Source organism: Drosophila kikkawai, unplaced genomic scaffold (genome assembly GCF_030179895.1).
Source record: "Drosophila kikkawai strain 14028-0561.14 unplaced genomic scaffold, DkikHiC1v2 scaffold_175, whole genome shotgun sequence".
NCBI lineage: Eukaryota > Metazoa > Arthropoda > Insecta > Diptera > Drosophilidae > Drosophila > Drosophila kikkawai.
In genome coordinates, this window is record NW_027222510.1 from 53689 (window position 1) to 61789 (window position 8101).

An 8101-nucleotide genomic window follows, 5' to 3' on the forward strand; every position below is an offset into this window, starting at 1 on the left:
AATCAGAGAAAATCTCCAACTCACAGGACGACAATAATGATGAAAAGGGAATATGTCTAGCACCAGGATCTGTTCGTGGTGTCTTAGCTGTTGTTTGACACACACAGAGTCGCTACCCACCCTACCAATGCCTTTGTACTTTAAGTGTTAGCAAAGACCCCATATTGTAGCTGATCAAAACATTTAAATCCCCAGGTCACGAGATGATTGCATCTACTCCATCATGATATTACTGATTCGATATGACATACTGCATTATTTATTTAAATAATTTCAATAGAAAAGTAACTTAAAGAAATTCTGGTTACTGACATAATAATTTCGAATGTTCGTTTTAATTAATTTGCTTCTTTTCATTTTTTAATCTAAAACAATTCAGTTGCGATTCATTTATGCTTTCATTGTGACTACAAATGTTTTTAAACGAGGACTTAATGATTAGTTTCTAATTTATTTGTATTGTATTTACATATTTTCTGATAAAGTTAGCGAAAAGCAGAATAAAACTACGCGTTCCTAATCATAATTCAAATATTTAATCTTCATAATTACGTTGGTGCTGGTAGCAATAGAGATCTGCAATGCATACACTAGCCAAGAATATAGCAAAACAAACGCATACCGAGAATTAAGATTTGGTAATGATCATTATATACTCAATAAGAGCGCGGCTAGAGGAGCATTTATACGCAATTAGAAGTGTCCAGAATCTGGCAGCCCAAAACAAACAAAAAGAAAAGAATAACGAACAGAGCTTACGGCTCTTCACGGTAGCAGCGGTTGGCTTGGATGATCATATCATGTCACATTAAATTGGTGTTTAAATATATATATCCATTTTTGGATCACTTACCCCCATCCGATCCTCGTTGAAGGCCTTCACGATGACGTGGATGACGAGCTGTTAGCGTGTGTTTAAATGATTGTTAATTTAATGCAACATAAATGATTCGTTGGATCGACCCTGCTTATCGCGTTCTTTATGTCTGGTTGTGCGGGTTTTTAGGGCACATGAACCTAGGTCAAGTTTACGCAATCGCGTTCGCTTAGCTAGCGCATGCACTCTAGATACATACTACAGTTTTCCGAGGCTCAAACGAGCCAGATGCGACCGAAATCTGATTAAAAAAATCCGAAACTTTTACAGTTGCATAAAACCTAACTAAATCTGCACTCCGGATCTAATGCCGGTTTTGTTTATTTCTGGAGGAGTTTACTCCGATCCTACGCCTTCGTCACGCTCTGGCCGAAAATTGTGGTCCCTGGCCACAGCGTTTGTCGTCTCCCTTCCTCTGCCGCAGCTGGCGAAGCGCGGAAAGGAAAAATAAGTAATCCCACGCCGATGACGTAATCGGGGCTCCTGGCCACCGAACAGATTCGCGGGCAGGGTCGCAAAGGTTTTCGCTTCACCTTTGGCAATATTCCGGTTGCCCTTATAGGAAGGTTCGACTAGAAAAAACAACCGTGGTTACGGAGAGAGCTTTCAGTCGTATAAGAAAACTATTTACCGACAGAGGATGATGCAGAGTAAACTGCGGTACGCTTGAGCGTGGAGCTCCAGAAGGTTCCTTCGCCTGTATGTAGGCGTGCAAGCCGAGAAGGCACGCCGTATTGCGCTGTCTCTATAGGAAACCAATATTAATGCAAGTGCAAATGGCTTGAAGTCTCAAAATAATTACCCAAAACCGGTGCGCGACACTGGCGGATGGTTAACTGGTCGGATGCAACGGCCGATGCCTTGTATTAAATTGGCAAAAGGGACACGTGGCACTTGTGTATTAATTTCGCTCACAGATCGACACTTCTGTAGCGTTCGGCGTTGCAGTGAAAAAAAGGAAGAAGGCGGATGTTTTGATCGTGTCGGAAATGATGCTTAATCGATTAATTCGTGCTGTCAACTGTCAATTTCGCACAGCTGATTGTGATCGACTAGGGCTGGAGCATACGATATGACTATCGTAAGGCGCGTATGTCAAATCTTTTGAATTTTACAACGTTAACCTTTTTGTCCAATGCTGCCCATTACAACCACAGATAATCTGGCAAGTAATCGCAGACACGATTAGCTGGAATCAGCTTCGTATATCCTTTGCGTGGTAGGTTCCTATCTCCTTTCCTGCTAACGTTTCCAATAGATAAAACGAACTACCTAATTTCTTCTTAATTCGACACTTAGAAAATTGGTGTCCTAACTTCTTATTGTAATTCTGACTAAAATTACTTAAATGAAAGTTTCGCTTAAAGACTTCTTGACCTTCTTTAAATACAATATGATTAGCTCTTAAATTGTATTGTTTCACATTAGTTTCATATGCTTTACGACTATTCTTTTTGATTTCTTCGCGAATTACAGCTAATTGGTCTACTCTATCCAATCGAGTCGATTCTTCTAATAACGATAATTGTTTCAATAGCTTATAATCAGATCCATGATTAATCATATTAAAGCCAAAGAGAGCTTTATAAGGAGAACAACCTAAAGACTGATGTAATGCAGATCGAAGAGCAGACGAGATACTTGTCAAATTTACATCCCATTCTGTTTGATCTTCTTGAAGATATGATCGTATAGCTGCCAATAAAGAACGATTGACTCTTTCGGCCGCATTACTTTGCGGTGAATAAAGAGCTGTACAAATATGACGAATACCCCATTTGGTTATCATGGCCTCGAATTCTTTTGCCTTAAACTGGGATCCATTATCACTAATTATTGTCTCTGGTACTCCAAACTCACAAAAAATTCGCTCGCACAAAAAGTTATTAATGGCGGCCGTAGTGAACTTTTTAAGCGGACAGAGCCAATGATATCGGCTAAAATGGTCAAGTACAATCAGCAATCCAGTATAACCTCTTTTACTACGAGGATAAGGTCCGAGTATATCAACGTACAATCGTTGAAAGGGTCTGATTGATACACTCTGCTCACCCATGGGTGGTCGTAATATTTTATTTGGTGCTTTTGTCTGTTTACACATTGCACACTCATTTACATAATTTCGAACCTCTTTTGACAATCCTGGCCAAAAAAGATTACGTCGTAGTCTCTCAATAGTTTTGTGTATCCCTCCATGGGCTGACACGACACTATCATGAGCCTGCCAAATTGCAGCACTTCGCAGCTTTTCAGGAACCCAGAGCTTCCAACTATCCGCTTCCTGTTCTGTATTTCCCGATGGATGGTCCGTCCGTATGTAAACGAATTTCCCATGGACTCGTAAATCCGGAAACTTATCAACATTCTGTTCTACTCGCTTTCGAAGTTCTTCATAACTTTGTTCCGTAAAAGCATCAGAATCTAAATCGATTTCGGGTCCAACAAACTCTAAACTCTCAATGTGTTCCTCACAAATCCTCGATAAGGCATCTGGTACGATATGATCCTTACCTTTTCTATGAGATATGGTGAATTTAAATCCTTGTAACCGAAAAATCCATCTGGCAAGACGACCTGATACATTTTGTTGTCTCATCAGCCATAGCAGACTGGAATGATCAGTTACCACCTCAAATTCTTGCAACTCTAAATAGCAACGGAATTTTTCTATTGACAATATTACAGCCAAGCATTCACGCTCTGTAACACTATAATTACGCTGTGACTTGGAAAGTTTCTTTGACATAAAAGCTATAGGCCTTTCATCTCCTGCTTCAGATAATTGTACTAAGACTGCTCCAATGCCAAAGTCGCTAGCATCGCAGTGAAGAAAGAATTTCTGCGAAAAGTCAGGATTATGTAGTACAGGAGCAGAGGTAAGTTTCTGTTTTAACGCATTCATCGCTTCCTGAGCTTCAGCAGACCATTTAAACGTCTTACTTTTTGACAACAGTTCGGTGATGGGAAAAGTTAATTCAGCAAAATTTGAAATAAAACGACGATACCAACCACATACACCTAAAAATCCTCTGACTTGTTTGATATTACGAGGTGGAGGCCAGTTCAGGATACAGGAGATCTTGGCTGGGTCTGTGGAGATACCTCCTTCGCCAATAATGTATCCCAAATAATTAACTTTGGTCACACAGAAATGACTCTTGCTGACATTCAGCGTTAAGTTTGCCTTACGGAATTGCTCTGCAATTCGAATCAGGACAGACAAATGAGATTCAAAGTCTTCGGTCACTATGCATAAATCGTCTAAATATCCAAACACACAGTGACGGAGATCTGTAGGAATTAGATCGTCCATTAGTCGACACATAGTTGATGGAGCGTTACATAAGCCGAATGGCATTACAACAAATTGAAAGAGAGCTCGACCTGGCACTGTGAAAGCCGTGAGTGGTTTTGCTTCATCCGTTAACTGAATCTGCCAATAGGCATCCTTTAGATCCAATTTACTAATAATATTAGCCTTTGGTAAGCGAGAGAAGATCCCATCAATGCTTTGTAAGGGGTACGCATCTTTTTTCGTTGCTTCGTTTAATTTCCGCGCATCTAAACAAAGTCGGACTTTATTTGGCTTAATTACCATACGAATTGGTGAGCTCCAAGAGCTGTTAGAGGGTTCTATTACCCCAAGCTCTAGCATCCGATCGATTTCCGCATAAAGGACTTTTTCGACGGCTGGACTGACAGGGTAGTGTCTCTGTTTCACTGGCGTGGCCAATCCCACGTCAATGTGATGCTTTAGTAAGGAAGTACGCCCTAAGCCTTGTTTCGTAAAATTTGGAAACAATTCCTTCACCGCTTCTAACTTTTGTAGTTGCCTCTCGTTGAGCGGATAGGAATCCTGGACAATTTGAGTTACTGAAGGGCTCTCGATTGCACCAACTATACTCGGCGCTAATGCAAAAGTTCTCCAGAAATCAATTCCTAATATAAGTCTCTGAGCTATGGTTGGAATAATGTATAATTCCATTACATTTTCATTATCTTTATATTTCATTTTAACTTTCAAAATTCCTAAAACCTTATGGGCCTTGGCATCCGCAGTTTTAACTTGCGATACGATGGCTTTATATCCGGGAAAACAACTGAAATCCTGCAAAGCTAAATCTGCTCCTATACAGCTAACATTTGCTCCTGTATCAAGCAAACCCCATTCTGTAAAATTCAGAAAGGAAACATTTGCATAACTTCGTCTGTCTGAGATGTTTTGAAAAATGGTCGATACTACATTACGTTGCTTACTTTTTAAATTGCTATAATAATTTTTCAATCGTTTTGTATTCCGTTTTCGTGGCTTTGTTTTTTCATTAAAGATTCTATCTCGTACTAAATAATAATTTCGAAGCCTGTCTTCATACGGCCGAAATGCTGTTTTCAAATCCACTGACTCTTGCGTGGTATTTGACTTATCTAATATTTTGGATTGAAGATCAACTATTTTCATTTTTGTCTCATCCTCCAACCTTTGACCTAAGGAGTTGTCTAAGTCTTTGTCTACGTCTGGGTATGAAGCTATGAGTGGGACTGGGACATCCGATTGTTCCGGGATGCCCCCGCCTTTCGGTTTCCGAACGATTCTTACAGTTCAGACAATTGGGTTTATAGACTTCCGGCTTGCCACATCCGTAGCAAAATATGCGACGTTCTGCTAAACAATCCTCAAATATATGACCCGCCTTGGTACAGTTCCAGCAAATAATTTTCGAGGGCGCTCTCAAAGCCGAAATATCCTTGTCTAGTTCATCGATCTCTGTCTCTGTCTTTGAGTCTTCATCGACAGCGTAAACTCGGTAGTTGGTCTCTTTGGGTTTTGCTTGAGTACGGATTGTTTTGGCAGCATCCTGCAGAAACCTTTCTCTCTTTTGGACCAACTTTCGTAAGTGTTCCATAGAATAGATATCTTCAAAAAGCAACCTATCTTTCATATCCGTGAGCAAATTTCCCTGAACTAATTCAATTAATTCGTTTTCTTCAAAATGCACTGACAATTTATCCATTAGTTTGCAAATGGATTCGTAAAAGGTATCAAACAATTCGCCAGGTTTTTGTTTACGAGCACGAATTTGTTCGCGTAGCTCGGTCATAGATCGACTTTCTTTATATTGGGCACGCAGCGCGGTTGCAAACTGTTGCCAGTTCAGGTTCTCGGTTTGTTTATGCATTCGCCAAAACCAAGAACTAGCCTTGCCTACTAACAGCTGATGCACATTTCGAACAAGCGAATCAAAATCATTATTAAGATGTTCTCGCGTTAATACTTGTACTCGATATAAAAATTCTTCCACCGACAAACCCTCAGATGTCCCTTCGAAACGCACACCCCACTTCTGAATAATATCTGCGACCTTATTCGTTGCTAGAATGGATGAATTATGAGAAATGAGACTTTGGTTAACCGTGGGTGTTCTTTCTTGTTGTCGATTTTCCTGATTGTTTCTCACTGTTAATGTTTGCATCATTTGCCTTACAGTTTCTCGAACTAAAACTTCAATGTCCGGTTGCGACCAATTATCTTCGTTTAGATTATCGTCACTCCGATTAAATCGTCTAGGCAGTCTGCCTCTTCGTGCACCTCTTCGTATTGCACCTCCTCTCTCCATATTAGTGTTATTACCCCTTGCACCTTTATTACTATCGACAGCTGCCACGTTAGGTATTAACTCTGGTTGCTGCGAAAAAACTTCTGCCTCTGTTGGGGGATTTTCTACAAGTTCTAATTGTCTAGCCACTGAACTAGTATTTGGACGTTTATTCGCAGTAGTTCCCGGTGGATCGTTTCTCAGCTCTGGAGAGAAATTTCCAATAACTACTTTAACATCCTTCAACAGAACTTTTGTAAAACAAGAAGGACATTCATTCTCTTTATCCGGGTGAAACTTACTCTCAACACAAGATTTATGGAATACATGCTTACAAGGTGTCATCGCACAAGGCTGTGTATCCACCATTGGCTCTTCGCACAATAAACAAACATCTTGGTTAGCCATTGGAGCGAACGTTTTATCAGGAGTATGATGAAGTGGCATAATGTTTTTGTTTAGGTTCTACAAATTTGTGTTTATTTTGTAATAATCTCTCGTTATATTTTATTTATCTCGTTTTGACCTATCTTTGGGGATATGAATGATCTGATCGTAGTTAACCTGGTTCCGACATAATTTATTTTGGTATTTTTATTTGTTTATTTATTTTTTTTTTAATATATGTTCGGGCTATTTCCTCTAATTGGAATGATACTTGATTTTCAGATATTTACTAATCGCAACTAACGGACATATGTACACTTACGCATACCCTATGTATTCCAGTCAATCCAACTTTGCAAACAACTAACCGATAAACCATTTTCTCACTCCTCTGATGATAGAAACTGAAGCTACTCTACAGCTCAAAAACCGATAGCTATACTTCGGTCGTCAGAGTTCACACTTGCAAACCTACGATATCCAGAAAGTATAAACTATAGTTATAATATGCACTGCAGACCACTCTCAATAATTTATCATTCGAAAACAAACGAGCTATCTATCTAGGGAGTTCGGTTGCTTTACTTTTATTGGTCGATCTTACTCAGCGCACGCAAATAATTCGATATCCGAAAAAAAATAAAGTACCTCCTAGACATTTGGGCTTAAATAACTGAAATCTCTCGTTATGTAGAATTCAATTATCGCGGCCCCACGTTGGGCGCCAAATACTTATGTAATGGTTGCCTACACTGAAGAAAAATTGATCACAACTATCTACAGTGTAAGTTAACTGAATCAGGCAGCAGTGTATACAGCGGAACGGGACCCTCTTGTTGTTTCTAGCTCTTCCGGGATGGGGGGGTTATTGCTGTTACTGCTTCCGACATTACACGAAGAATTATTTATAGAGTCCCTATCTGAAACTAATAAGCCATCTGATCATGGCTGAAATATTCAGGCTAACTGCCTACAAAAGAAAATCAGAGAAAATCTCCAACTCACAGGACGACAATAATGATGAAAAGGGAATATGTCTAGCACCAGGATCTGTTCGTGGTGTCTTAGCTGTTGTTTGACACACACAGAGTCGCTACCCACCCTACCAATGCCTTTGTACTTTAAGTGTTAGCAAAGACCCCATATTGTAGCTGATCAAAACATTTAAATCCCCAGGTCACGAGATGATTGCATCTACTCCATCATGATATTACTGATTCGATATGACATACTGCATTATTTA

General features: G+C 39.8%; 1 long non-coding RNA gene across 1 annotated transcript; it reads right to left on the minus strand.

The window, feature by feature from the left end:
• Positions 1-1173: 1173 nt before the first annotated feature.
• On the minus strand, positions 1174-3046 carry LOC138929357 (uncharacterized). Its single transcript, XR_011445731.1, has 3 exons — positions 1680-3046; positions 1509-1622; positions 1174-1449 (listed from the first exon to the last, which is right to left on the minus strand). It is a non-coding gene; the product is annotated as an uncharacterized lncRNA (long non-coding RNA).
• Positions 3047-8101: the final 5055 nt, after the last annotated feature.